This window comes from Phalacrocorax carbo, chromosome 3 (assembly GCF_963921805.1).
Source record: "Phalacrocorax carbo chromosome 3, bPhaCar2.1, whole genome shotgun sequence".
Classification (NCBI taxonomy): Eukaryota; Metazoa; Chordata; class Aves; order Suliformes; family Phalacrocoracidae; genus Phalacrocorax; species Phalacrocorax carbo.
The window spans coordinates 40,269,250-40,283,710 of NC_087515.1; the positions used below are offsets into that span (position 1 = coordinate 40,269,250).

At 39.5% G+C, this 14,461-nt stretch overlaps 1 long non-coding RNA gene across 1 annotated transcript in view; it reads left to right on the forward strand.

The window, feature by feature from the left end:
* Positions 1–14,461, forward strand: part of LOC135312523 (uncharacterized) — a 260,498-nt gene that overhangs the window by 170,247 nt on the left and 75,790 nt on the right. Inside the window, exons 7-8 of the long non-coding RNA XR_010372091.1 lie at positions 12,069–12,212; positions 12,610–12,687. This is a non-coding gene — a long non-coding RNA (uncharacterized LOC135312523). The remainder of the gene's footprint in view (positions 1–12,068; positions 12,213–12,609; positions 12,688–14,461) is intronic.

A 14,461-nucleotide genomic window follows, 5' to 3' on the forward strand; every position in this document is an offset into this window, starting at 1 on the left:
TATCCTATATGCAGACAAGAGATGATTCACGCTGTATGCTATAGGTCTTGTGCTTTAAAATTGAATCCTCTATTGACTTATGGCTGAGAAACATAGAAATCAAATCCACAGCTGGTTCTTCTTAAAAGTGAAGTTTTGGCAAAAGCAATGAAGGCTTTAATGCATTACAAAAGTGTACATTTTTAAAAGTTGTTTCACTTCCTATTTTCTCTGTACAAAACTCCCTGAAGTTAGGAGTGCTCTTGTGTTTCATCTTGCAGTTTCAGCAGAACATAGCTTTGATTTTGCATGCCCTGCTAATGCCTATTAAATGCAAAGATGATGTTAGTTTAACGCAGGTACACAGATTAAATAAACAAATACATAGAATGAAATCTTTCTGGCACAAAGCAGCACTTTATCTAATGATGAAGCAGTTGTGGTTCAAATCTCTTCAAATTTCAGAGAAACAGAAATGGCTCTGGAAAAGGCGAGGTAGGACAGAAAGACTGAGCAAACCCCTCCTTACACTGACAATGTCACCTACATTAGAGCAAGAAGTGCTGGCCCAGTTGAGGTCAATGGGAGTTTTACCATTCTTTCCACTTAACCTTCCTCTGTAACTAAAATAAGGGAGAGTTAGCCGGTTGGATGTCTGTGAGCAGTTACCTAGTGCATCTCTGCTTTACTCTGGCCTCCTGTAAAAGGATGCTCTTGCTTTTGATCAGCTCCAGCACTCAGGAACTTAACAGGGGTTATAATACAGAAGAACAGGTAGGTGCAAAAGATGCAAAGTGAAAGGACGCCTGCTGCCAATGAGGCACTGCTGATCACAAAAAGCTGTCGTCCCAGCACACATTACATGTTAGGGTTCAAGAACTACAAATGGCATAGGGTTATGTGCATTAATTGCATCATAAAGTAGAGGTGCCCCAAAGGAGGTCTGGTCTCAGCTGTGCTATGACTGGGATAAACAATTAATGAGAGATCTTACAATCTCATTAGGCAGGACAGAAGTAGGAAGTATTAATCTCCCATTCTGTGTGTTTGAGACCTTGGTTTAAATATGCCCATAATTTACACAAACAGTCTATGGAGTAGAGGGGAATGGACCTGACTTCTCCTGAGTCATATTCCCAATTTCAGCACAGTGGAGAGAGAGACTTTCTGACCCTGCAGGTTTTAAAACCTCTTTCTGGCCATTTAGGAGAAATGAGCCAGATGTTTACCCCCTTTGCTACCCATTTAGCAAGCTGTAGCCCAGGCCATAGCATCTTCCCTGGTGGAAAAATGGGTTCCCTGGCATGTGGTAATGTCCCTGTCCAGGTCTGAGCTCTGCTATTGGATCTGGAACGGGCCTTCTGGCATCCCTTGATGAACTCTCATGTCATTTACAAAAGCTGTCAAGGGCTGGCATTGGCTTTGGAGAAACCTTAGAGATGGAGCATAGGACGACTACCACACCATGGGCCAGCCCTGTAGAAATCCAGATGGAGGCTACCGAGGTTAGGAATGTCTTTATGTGCTCTCTACCTCATGGACACAAGTCCTGTAGGACTGATTTGGAGAAATCTACTCACTGCTGGGCAGGCGTGAATGTAATTGTAAGGATCTCTCATGTCAGCCTTGAAGTGGACTACCACCCTGCAGATGGTTCTGATTAGAGGCCAGAAGAGAGGAAGAAGGTGCAGTGCCTCCTAGGGCCTATATTGCTGCTTTTGGATTTGCTGCCATTGTTGACTTGGCTTTGGGGCAGCTTTTGCTGGACCTGTTGCCTAGATCCTGATTTTGGCATTGTTTTGTCTTTTCTTGTACTGTTTTGTCCCAGTTTTGCTTTGGAAATGTCCAGAAATGGAAGAGGCGCCACTTTGTCAATAGTGTGTGTGGCAGACAGTTTGTCTCCTTCACTCTTGGATGGCCTTGAAATTCCCCTTAATTAATATTATCATTAGATTCTCACCCATATCACCCACTCTGTCTCTTCTGCTTAAATATGCTACCTCCAAATACAATAAATCTGAAAAAATGTATGTATTATTTTTCTTTCTAAATCAAATCCAAAATAAATGAATGAGCAGTATAGTTCCACTATAGTAAATGCTGATTTTGCTCCTTAATTTTTTTCCCCTTCTTTCCTATTTCCCTTTGTTTTTCTCCACATGTCCAGGATACATAAACCGCCTGTCACTCTCACAGTTTTTTCCAGCTATGCAGCTGCCTGTCAAGAAATACATTGTAAAATTCCTACAACTACCCATTCCTTAATTCAGACAAGCGTTAGTCCAAGATCCACAAAAGTTATTTGCTTGCCTAGGTTTTACCCATTCCATGAACAAGTTTGCAATTTAACAGGAAACAACACAAAGCAAACTGCCCTCTAGCCTAGGAGATTCCTCTAGAACATCTCCGTTGGAAAACTCCTGAATCAGGACAATCAAATATAATGAGATTTGGAAAAATTTGGGTTCACCTAAACTTTGGCTGGATAACGCATTTCTTAGAGAGCAGTTTCCTTTGTGAAAACTGTCTGAAAATGGAGTGAGATGAAGATTAATATTTCTCCTATCCCATCCTTGTCCTAAGTATATTACTGAATGATACTACTAATAAAAAAGGATAAAAGTGCTTTTTAGGTTCCTGAAAGTTGTTCAAGATGGAACCTTGTGACAGCAGGGAAATGAGTTTGATGGAGGCAGGTCTCATGTCTTTTTACTTTGCCACATTTAAAGTAGTGCAGGAACTAAAGCATACATTATTGTCAATATTTATTGTCAACTTTGTCAATATTGTCTTATCTACCCTCAATTACAAAACTGACACATTCTTTGGGTAATAAGTATTTTCATTAGTATTATTTCCTTCCTCCAAGTTGAAGCATCTTAGGAAAAGTTACAGATCTGACAAACAAAATAATAAACAAAATCAGACAAGGGAATGTTTGCTTTTCTAGCAGTATGCTTTCATAGTCACTGTTGACATTTTTAGTTTTCTGACAATGGAGCGGTTTAGTAAGTCCCTTTAAATTCATTTCCAGCCAGAACCAGAATCATCTCCCAAGCAAATTCCTCCTTACAATTGCAATGTGATAATTCATACCTGGTATATCTGTTTCTCAGTGCCTGATTATGAGCTAGGGATTATGAACTATTTATATTTAAGAGTGTAATTTGTTTTTTAAAGTCCCTTTTGTCATCCTCCATTTTTTGGTCCCCCTACAAACATCTTTTAAGAGCACCTGAAATCCCACCAGCCTCAGAGGACAAAGGTGGGTACACAGGTGTTGCAAATAACCTGGCCATTCCACTAACTGATGGCTTTGCAGGGAACAACATGAACATCAGCTTTGATTTTAAAGTATGCAGTTGCTTTGGCACTGCTGGTGGGGGTAAAGAAGTGAACATTATGTCATTTTTTTTATAAATATCCAATGGACTTGCATGGATTCTCATTAGTTGATGTATCAAGGCTTCCCTAACTACAAGATAAATAAGCTAATAGATACATCAGTTAAACTGAGTTGAGCTTAAGCGTCTTAGATAATAAAGCTTTGCATAAATTCTAATTCAAACAATTTCAGCAAAAAACGTAACAGGTAGCCAATCTGGGATAAAAATGTTTTTATTTCAGTGCCTTGTTCTTCATAACATCCTTCACAGATGCTATAACATTATTTTAGTCTTTAGAAAAATATCTAACAACATGATTGTCTCACACCAAGCGTAATCCCAGTGGAAATTAAAATTGTGTGCATTTTCTCATCACTCTTTATTTAACAACTGGGAGAGTTTTAATATTTGAAACTCAGCAAGAAAATTGTCTTGAAACACAGAGATTCCTTTGGGGTAATTTCACTTTTGTTTTATGTAAACTTTAGCTGAACAATTTTTTTACAGTAATGTGGATCTGTGGATTGTATGATGATTAACAGGACTTCCTATATGTGCTTCTCACTTAACATATGAGGAAAAACAGTAAAGAACATTCTAAGAGAATCATTTGAGTCATCTAGGCTTTGCTATAAAGATGCCCTGTTTCAGGTTTTTTAATACTTTCTCTTAAACCCATATCACTGGGTTTAAAAGCGAACCTGAAAGTCACTGTATTCCTGCATGAAAGGCAATGCAATTGTAACTCTTCTTCAATTTTCACAACAATAACATCAGACAAAAAAGCATGAAAGAATAAACAGAACTCTGCTGTGGATATTCAATGCCAGGAACAAGTGAAGACAGGAAGAACACTTTAGACTCTAATAACAACTACAATTACAACATCTTATCCAGAGCTATGTTTGATGTAAAGAGCAAAAGTTGGTGCTAAGAAGAGAAGACAACAGAGAAAAATATACAGAGACCTCTGCTTTGTTTACATGAAGAACCTTTGAAAAGCTTTTGCAGTATTACTTCCCCAGCTCACCCCAGGTTAAGACAGCAGGGTAGGCTGGGCTAGGACAGAAATAGCATTTTAGCATTGCTGACAAAAAGTGGTGTGCTGTCCCTCATGTAAAGTCAGTAAGAAGTGGGGGTTTATAACTCCCAAGAATATACTTGGCCCCATTGCAAGTTAGTTAGCATTTTCCTTGGTGCTTTGGAGGACACTGATTTATTATTTTTTTCTGTGAGAGGACATCTGGCATCCCCAAGAAATCTAGCATTGATGAGACCTGGTAATGCAGTTTGCTTGACTCGGAGCAGCAGTATCCAGAAACTGATGGCTCATCTACAAAATGCGCTGGTTGTTTTCCTTCAACAACTAAAGGACAAATGCTTGCAATGCAAAGTAACATTACAATAGGCTTTTGCAAGTGGCCATAGAAAAGTGACAGTGGATTTAGTAGGGTTGATTGTATCAGCTGATTTCCATTCTTTGAACCTTTTTCTTTTTGCCTGTAATCGACCCTCAGAAGATAGGCTTGCTAGTGGGGCATTATGGCTATCATGTAGTGGCTTCCTATATTCATTATAGCTTAGATCTCTTCTGCAGATTGAAGATTCAGAGGTCAATAAGCACCTTTCAGAAACACTCCATTCACACTCACAGAATGCGGTTATTGCACTGCCTTGTATTGGACATTGTCGCTTGTTTTCATGTGCCCAACAGAGTAACAGTGACACTCGTGTCATTTTGCTTGCACTCTTGATGTTTCCATCTTCAGCATGTCTGAGACAAAGAGACACCTGCAAGTCCCTGTCAGGAATTTGGGGCTCTTCCCTCAGGTGTTTAGCAGAGTCAAAACAGCAACGTCCAAGGCCTCTCTTTACACTTTACACTGGAGCTAATATTAGTGCCACCATATTCAAACCCATTTTGCTTGCGAGCTGGGATGATTGCACACTGAACTATATGCTGAGATACATATTTCTTTGGATGTCACTCTTACTGTAATATTTCAGTCCTTCTCTGTGAGTCTTAATGACAACATCTTTTTCTCCCATTAAATGTCTCACAGGGATTTTGTTTACTAATTCTTCAGCTAACAAAGGAATAGCTCAAGCCTCTGAGTTGTTTCAGAAAACAGGCATCAGATCTGCCCCTCCAGTGCAGCATCAGCAAGACCAAACAGAAACAGAAAGTGCTTCATGTGCTTTTCTTCGCATTAGTCCTGTGCAGAGATGCAAGTATTTGCCAGAGCAGAACATTTATCAGCAGACTCCATTTCAGTGGCATAGTGGGTACCTGTGGGTAAGTCTGTAAGAGAAGAGAGGTCACTGAAGATATCTATTCTCAGACAGTTCTGCCAATCAAACACAGCATAAGACCTCAGGAATCTTAATAGCATGGTCTAAATGGGCTTCAGATACTTGTGGAGTGTGGGTAGCTGACAGCAATTCTATGTTGAAGAGAGTCCACTGTAAGTGTTTTGCAAAAGTCAAGTTTTTCACTAAAACATCAGATAGCTATCAGAACCCCTAAAAAGCCAGAAGGCTGTTGTTCCACCTTTTTGTCTCTGCACCTAAGCGGAATCCTAGGAATTCAGTGCCCTGGTAGTGGCTGGAAAGACTGTTTTTTCAAAAAAAGAAGGCTGTAGGTAAGCTCAAGGTAGGCTCTGACTGCCCTTGCGATCTTTATGCCAAGAACAGGGGCACTGAGGTTGTTGTCAGAGTTACCTGTGTGCAAACCAAGTGCATCAGGAGGCCACTTTAGACCAGCTACTGTCAAAGGTGTCCGTCAAATCTCATATTTTCAGCCCACACAGTCACATGTGCAAGATGAGCCTTTGGAGCAAAGTTACTACTACCTTTTGTCCAGGCAACAGGCTCATCTAAGCCAGGGGCTGATTTTGCATTCTAAACCTTGGAAATCAAGTTTAAATTGGTTGAGGCCAGGATTGTCTTTGTTCTGTTTGTGCAGAGCCTAGCACAGCAAACACCAGCCTATGATCTAGTTCTTATGTGCAGTGGTGTTGTGGATGGCCAGATATCCATGTCAAAAATTAACTTTATTTCCTACTGAAAAGCCCTGTCATCGCCTTGTCCGTGGTTGGGCACTGAAAAGATTTTGGTTTGTGTCAGCCATGGATGACTCTTTGGAGTGTACACAACTCTCACCAGCTTATTCTCTGAGGCTGCTAGCTATTTCTGTTTGCAGACTTCCTTAGTTACCCTTTTAAATATTGCTCCTCTCATTATCACAATCCTTCAACCCGATCAAAGTCATCGTGATTATTTCCTAGAGCCCCTTTCTCCTGTATTAGCAAGACTGATACAAATATATTAAAGCATTTCCCTTTTCCAGCTTGAAAGTCAGTATTTGAGGAACAAACAGGTCATCTTGCTGATAGAAGTCGTTTGTGTGCAGAAGGCATTGTATTTCTTATTCTATTTGGTATTTTAACAAGGGCAATAAACTTAATTCCACATTCTCTTGTGAGATTTTGTCTTCTGGGTAAAGAACATCCTTTACCTCCCCTTCTCCCCCTTTTCTCAAGCAGTCTTCTGCTGTGCTGGCAAGATGGAATGTATAGGTGATATGCCTTTCAGAAAATATATCCATCATATATCACAAGTATTGTCATTATGATGTATTAATGTAATGCATCATCAGAGAGCTGTCAGGGTGAAGATTTATTACCCTAAAATACGTTATGGTGAGACACTGGGGAATGGGTTGATAGAATTTTTGTTTATTTTTCTAAATTAAGGACTTTTAAAGTAAGTTTAAAAATCTTGTACCTTCATGAAGTAGTAGGGGTGGGAGGGTCACAGAAAAGAGGACTTGAATTTAAAACATCAGTAGGACTCAGGAGGCCTCATAGAATAAGAATGTATTTTTTTTTCCCCCAGGTAGTTTCCATGAGGTGTGCAAAGTTTAAGTTTCCAGCTTAGATGAGAGCTACAGTGGGCAGTCAAAGTAATTTTAATCAACCCGAACTGGACTTTATTGTTTCATCTTTAAAGGAAAACAGAGTCATCAAAGCATGAAGACTTGGGCTAAAAAAGGTGAACCAGGCTAAAAATGCTCTAAAAAAGTTGCATTTTTGTACAAAAGGCTGTTCCCTTTTCCAGGTGTGTCCAGTGAACTTACCATAAACCTGATACAAATGCATTGAAAAGAGTGAGAGCTTTTCAGCAGGTTTGTACAGACTTTGGATCAAGCCCCTTCCCTGCATCATGTGGTGAAGCCATGAAACTTGGCACATTTATAGCATTGTAACATAAAGCCATCTGTGTACAAGTACAAACTTTTCCTTATTGCCAAAGTGCTTAATGTAATTACAATCAGGCTTGCTTCTCCTCTCCTCAGTTCATCCATATGCTCAGATGGATGAGAACTTGCCCTGGTAAAGAATCCTGCTGCATCTGAGTTTGCGTGCTGCTTACAGCAGTGTACATTGCTAACCTTGTAAATCTTATGCACTTTTGCGTTTTAAGGAACACATAAAAAGTTACAGACTGTCTTACAGGGAAACTGGTAACAGAAATATGCCAGAAAGTTCAGCCTGGATTCTCTTCTTGTTAACTGCACAGGACACCTGACTTAGAAGCCCAGATGCCCTCGCTTCCCTGTATAGTCGGGAGTCAGAGGTGTCACAGAGTGTGGATGTCTGAGATGGGAATTGCCTTCAAGAGGTGACTTTTGCAATTTGCTGGCTAGAAAATGAACATGAGGCTCCTATTCGCCTTGTTCACTGCCTAAAGGAGGTTGTATTAATCCTGAGTGTTGGTTCCCCAGGCTGTCCCTGTCCATAAACAGCTGCAAAGTAGTTGTTTCATCTTGTGATCCACTCTTTAAGTGGACTTCAGCTATTTCCAAATGCAGTGTTATCCCATGGCATTTATTGTATCCTTGTATTTCCTGTATCATGGTATTTGCATGCAGTTTCTCTAATACTTAATATTGGTCAGTGTAAGTTAGTACCAAGGCTGCTTATGGGTTAATGAATGCACTGTGCTTGCTGCTGACTGACATAATCACTAATAGGTGATACACTGAACTTGACCCTACAGCCCGTAGACGTGTACTTGACTTTATCAGTGGGGATGGTGTATTCGAAAGGAATATTAACGTCAAAAAGAAACGTATGCAGTGGATGCGTTTGCGGATGCAGGGAATAAGTTTTGGAGGAAAAAAAATTGCTGAAGGAAAAAGGTGGTTGTGCCAAAAAAGTACAGATTTCTCTTCCTGAAGGAAAATAATTATAAGCTGCTTAATTTTGGCCATTTTTAGGAAGACAGTTTAATTAATTTCCTAAATTGTAGGTATGAAATGCGTGCCAAAGTTATGCAGATTACCTCTACCCAAAGTCCTTTATAAATTTTGCTGTTATCTTTATAGGAAAACCCTTTCCTCCTCCACAAACTTCAGAATGGTTTAATCATGTGTAGTGACACAGATACATTGGCTCAAGCCAAATTTATTTTGAGATATTCTCAGAAATGGGTATATACAGATGCTTATAAAGCACCTGCACTTTGCAGATGCCAAATAACCTGTTTCTGTACATACAGAAAGCTTTACTGGCTCTCCATTAGGTTATCTAGCTACGTCCTTAAGGTTAAAAATGTACTACTGTCTATGGACACTATATAGCCATCTCAAATACAGCAGGGATTTACTTTTCTAAACTGAGATATAAGAAGGGCACAATTTGTTTTAATTGTAGGGTGGGTAGGTCCTCTGTGGTGGGGTGAGATTGTAGGATTACCTTATGAAGCATGGCAATTGAAGGAAGATTTTTGTTGGGACCTGTAGTCTGCTGACAATAGTTTCTTTTCTAATTCCGCGATGCCAGAAGAAAGGGCTTGTGCCCCTTGCTGCAAGTGTTAAAGAGGCAAAAAAGTCTTTCATTTGAGGGTTTCTATGGGAGGTTGTCACACGTGGTACAAATCAGAAGTTTAAGTGTTTTTGTTGCATAGAGGATGTAGTTATAAGGCGTTTGCCCAAACTCCTGTGCCCTCTGTGAGTAGGGTTTCACTCAGGTTTAGTATCTGTGGTGGTTGCTGCTCAGATCTCCAGTTAACACAGTCCTAGGTTGGCAAGTTTTAAAGGAGGTAAAACATCTTGGAGATACCATATGAAACCTATCATGGCAAACCACTGGTAACTCCACAACTTATTAGCTTCAATTAAGTATTTCCATGGGGAACCATGGAACTGTTTAAAGTCATGATGACACAAACACACAGTGTGTTCCATCCAAAGAAATAATCTGTTTTCCAGATTTCCAAATAGACAAGCTATTTTGTTATTCTTTTTTTCTTTTCCTCCTTTTAAAATAAATAATTTATAAGAATTTATCTTGGGCTTGGTACAGATTTAAAAATGAGAAGAAAGGTTTCTTCTGTCCGACTTTTAAATTATATGCATGACCAAAGATAAATATGTTTTTTATTTATAACTGTGGATAGATGCCATACAAAGCCTTTCATATGATGCACCGCTGCTGTAGTAGAGAAGTACTTAAAAGAGTTCCAGTCAAGTTAGGCCCCAAGACTTTTCATGCAACTTCATGCAAAATGGTTAAAACCTTTTGGTTTTGTTTTTTTTCCTTTTCTTTTGAACATCTTCAAAGGTCACAAGTGCAACATGCTTAGAGGGTGCCAGGCTTCTTCCTGTCAAGCTGAGATGGTCTGAAAACCACATTGAAACATGGGAAACTACAGCTACCACAAATTGCAAATGAAGGGGGTTTTTTTGCAGGCTGTAGATCTCCTGCCCATCCCTGCATGGTTGGTAACAGTTGGATGAAGGTTATGGATGGAGGCTGGCAAAGCAAAGGATTGGTGTGCTGTTATGAGGCTGGGATGAATGGACTTCGACAATGCTGCTGAATAGGGATACTTGTGGAGCTAATACAAACAATTTGTAATTGTTAGAGCTGAAAAGTAAAAACATTATTATAAACTGTGCCTAGGATCAACTTATGTCAGCTTTAAATGATTTCAAATTCTAGTGTCTGGAACTCCATCTTACTTGCCTGTAAAACTCCTTAAAGAAGACTTGCATAACTGTATCAGCATGTCTCTTCCTTCATGTGTATTTACTGTGAAAAGTAACCCTTTCTCTAGCTGACAAAAGACAGATTTTTAAGACAGATGTGAAACAAAGCCTTCCAGATAGATCAGTAAATACAGAATTTATCAATTTAAATAGAATGAGACAATTGCCTGGTTACAGTAACTCTTTTGGAAACTACTGGTTGTCCTTGTTCTGTGTAAGGAGAGGCTCTGAGTAGTTAGGTGCTAGTGCACCTTGGCCACCTGGTGGCTTTGTGCTGTGCCAGGCTTGGAAACTGTTTCTGCGTGGATGTGAAGAAAGTCTGTAAAGGATGCAAACTTCTCCAAGAGGGGGAGGAACATAAGAAAGCGTCCTCTGTTACCTAGAGCCTACCATCATTACGCCTGACCCTGCTCATTATCCCTTGATATCTGCTGCAGATGATGACCTTTGATGACACCGCACAACAGTGTGCAAAGGAGATGCCTTCCTTTTAATTTTGGCTCCTGAATGCCAAACGTGGTAGCTTCTTCCCCACGCTGTGTCCAGCCTTCCTTTACTCAAACACATGTACAAAAATTAAAGTGCTAGTTAAATACTACTAAGCAACACTGTTTAGGTACTAGGTTACATTTCTAATTTTGCTAGAAGTGCCTCTGTCTTCTCATCACCTAGGAGTTTGGAGTAGGCTGGAAGCAACTAATTTACCGTGTAATAAGATAGGTTCCTGTTGACACAAGTCAAGGGCAAAACTATTAAGTCATTAAGGCTAATGTTGTAACATTCTGATACAAAGGCATGGCCTGGGCCTTTCAGATGTACATCTGACCTTTGAGGATTAAGTTTCTTCGCAGCTTATTTTTGGTACTCAATGTCTGTCTTTTTTTCCTTCTGCTTCACACGGGTTGATCTTTGGCCCTGTGCTATGTACAGCTTGCATAGCAGCTTCTGCAGTCCTGATTTGTCGCAGTTTTATCAGAGGAAGCAAGGACAGAAAAGACATCATCACATTCTTAATCCCACAATACTAAGTATATTGCATATTCATACCTTGGCCCAAGGGGTTGCTGGTAGAAGGGAGTTGGGGAAATAGAGGTGGCTTTCAGGAGCTTTCTACTAGCTTTTGTGTTTTCCACAAAGTAGAGAAACTGAGGATTGCTCAAACCAATCTATCTATATGTCATTTAAATATATGTAAGATAAATGTGTCTTGTTATGACCCTGTGATATTTTGGTATAGTAACTTTTCTCAGATCTAATGATTTTGCCAATAACCAGATGATTAGTCCAACCATTGTATCCTCCAGCACAGCAGCACATCTGCACTTATTTCACTTTCATTGTGTGGGCAAGGGAAGTGCAATGGGACTCCAAAACTCATCTTGCTGTGATACTTACTGTCTCTCAGGATTGGTTCACTTAATGTCAACTCTATAGACTTGTTTAGCTCTGAAATTTTTGCCTTAATGCTTTTGCTTTTATGAGTTGCTCTCTGAAACAAGAACCCAAGAAATGTTCTCACTTGGACCTGTGCTGGGCTGTGTCTCCATTTACCATCACTCTGAGGGCTAACTGTTCTCCCAGTGAAATCAGCCTTTCCCACAGGTTAGCCTTATAGCCTTGATATGTAATGACCATTTTTTATTTTCAAGATACAGAAAGAAACTAAATCAAAGGACACCCGAAGCTCTTGTTGAAGTCCTGTGTCTGAAACTTTTGACCAAAATGTTTCAGAGCATATAGACAGGCCAAGAATGTACCTCAAGGCCTGAGTGACATTGTCAGAGCTACTCAGGGTAAGTCATTATTTAACAAGGAAGGCTCATTTTATGTGATGCTTTTGTTATATAGGAATGTATTAAATAATGTGGAGCATTCACAAAAAAAATATCTGAGAATGTTTTAAATTTCATTTGTAAGTTGTTTTTTAAGTCTATCTTGCTTATCCATTTAGCGTGTGCTTTTGAATGGCTGGAAGGGTCCCCTATCTCGAGGAAGAATTAGCAGACCATTCTTTAAAACGAGCATTTAGGAAGCAAGTTGTCCAAAGAGCTTATGGCAATAAGCTGTGGAATGCTATATTTTATTATTTTCTAGTTTATTTTATTTTTGCGTTCAGTATGTTTAAATAGGATGGTGATGAGGAAATGCTATATTTAATTAATTTCTGTTTTATTTTATTTTTGCATTCAGCAACTCTAAATACAGTGGTGATGCAGAAAGGAAAGTTGCAGTAAAAAAGATTTTGCTCTTAAGACTGTACATGCCAAGGTAGGTCTGGAACGGATGCTCGTGGCTGAATAATAAACTCTGACTGTAGAGGTTTTGAACATGAATTTTGACAGACCCTGCACTATGACAATACTAGTGGGAGTAACAATAATATCATCTGCTGCTGAACATCGCTAGCATGTGAGCACTGTTGTGCCAAAGGTTAATATGCCAGTTTTATTTCCTTCTCTCTACAGCTATAATTTAAACGAGTTGCACACATAAGTGATGTTATATGCATAGGGTTTTGCATTAAGTTTGCTATGTCAGATTTGTTTATAAAAATCGTATTTTGAACCACTTGCCCAGGGGCTCCGTTCTGGGGAGATGCAAGCTGATTTCTTTTAAGGAGGCAGTTTTCATTTTCCATGAACTTTCAATTGTGATTTTGGAGCTCTGAACAGGGAGCTCAGTTTTAAAATTAGCACTTGCTCAGGTTTACAGTTAGGTTTAATTACTGAGCAACAGAGAGTTTAATCTAGTTTTACATGTGTGCCACATGACCCTTTCCATACCTTACTGGGACTGGAAGGGCCCCCTGCCTCTGCTGGGGAAAATTGCTTCCCAGCGTTTTGGAGACCGTTTACAATGTTTTTGTTCCTATGCTGCAATGTTAACATTGCCTATAAACCTAATAGTCACACAGGAGTTAATAGGGGGCAGAAAGTTTTATAGTCTTTTCTGCAGTTGTTAAAATCCTGCTACTGTAATTTAGTCCTAGCCATACAAAACCTATCAGTTGTGAAAAATAAGACAGACTGTATTGGTGTATTATTGGAAACCAATGGAAGAGAGGACCTCTCCTGAGCATCTAGCTGAACGTAATGAACTTGGGGATTACTTAAATTGCTTGGCTTGTAATATAAATACTCGAGGGCTTGCCAGCAGTGTACCTTCAGGATTTGTGGCTTTTCTAAAAAAAAAAATTTTGGATTTTTTTTCAGAATCCATTGCAATTAGTGGCACTATGGCAAAGGATGACTTATCAAATTGCCTTCCAGTTACAGGAAATTGAATCCATTAATGATGTTGCAAACATATTTTTAGTCAGGTTCAGCAAAAAATAATTTTCTAGCTGTCTTTCTATGCTATGTGAACTAAGAACATTCCCAGGATACCAGATGAATCATCCTTTGTGCCATTGTAGACCTTCAGAATGGTTCTGACCTTCTGCTAGGAGAGATGCTGATATTCATGACCACACCAGTGGAAAAGATGTACTTCTCAAACTTTGTAAGATTTCTAGAATCAAACCTGAACTGAAATGGGGTCAAACGTAATTAGGGATTGACTACTAGTACCTGTTGGGTACACACTTACTCCAGTTCCTTTACCACATCAACGGGGAGCAGGAAAGGCTAGAGATGGGACAGAGTGGCCACTGGAAGGAGTGGCAAACAAGAACAGCTCTGAAAAGGAACAGTTCACAAATTTCCCTAAAACAGATTTTTCCATTAATCAGCCCCTGCTAATAGCTAAACAGTTACATTTAAAAAATATTAAATAAAATTGCAACCACCTTTACTTCAGAATATTTTTCTCAGAGGTACCTGTTCTACTAGTACATGGAAAACTAGTATAGAGGTTTATTACACACTAGTGAAGAGTGGTGTGGGAGAGGAATAAGCAAAAGCTTATTTGTTTCAAAATTGGAATACTATGAACACCATGAGCTCTTAAGTGTAACGATGCTGCGTGCTGTCTAAAAGGGCAGAATTCTACCTACTTGGCTGCCATAACTGTACTTCAGTGCTTAAGATGTTGTGATTTCCTT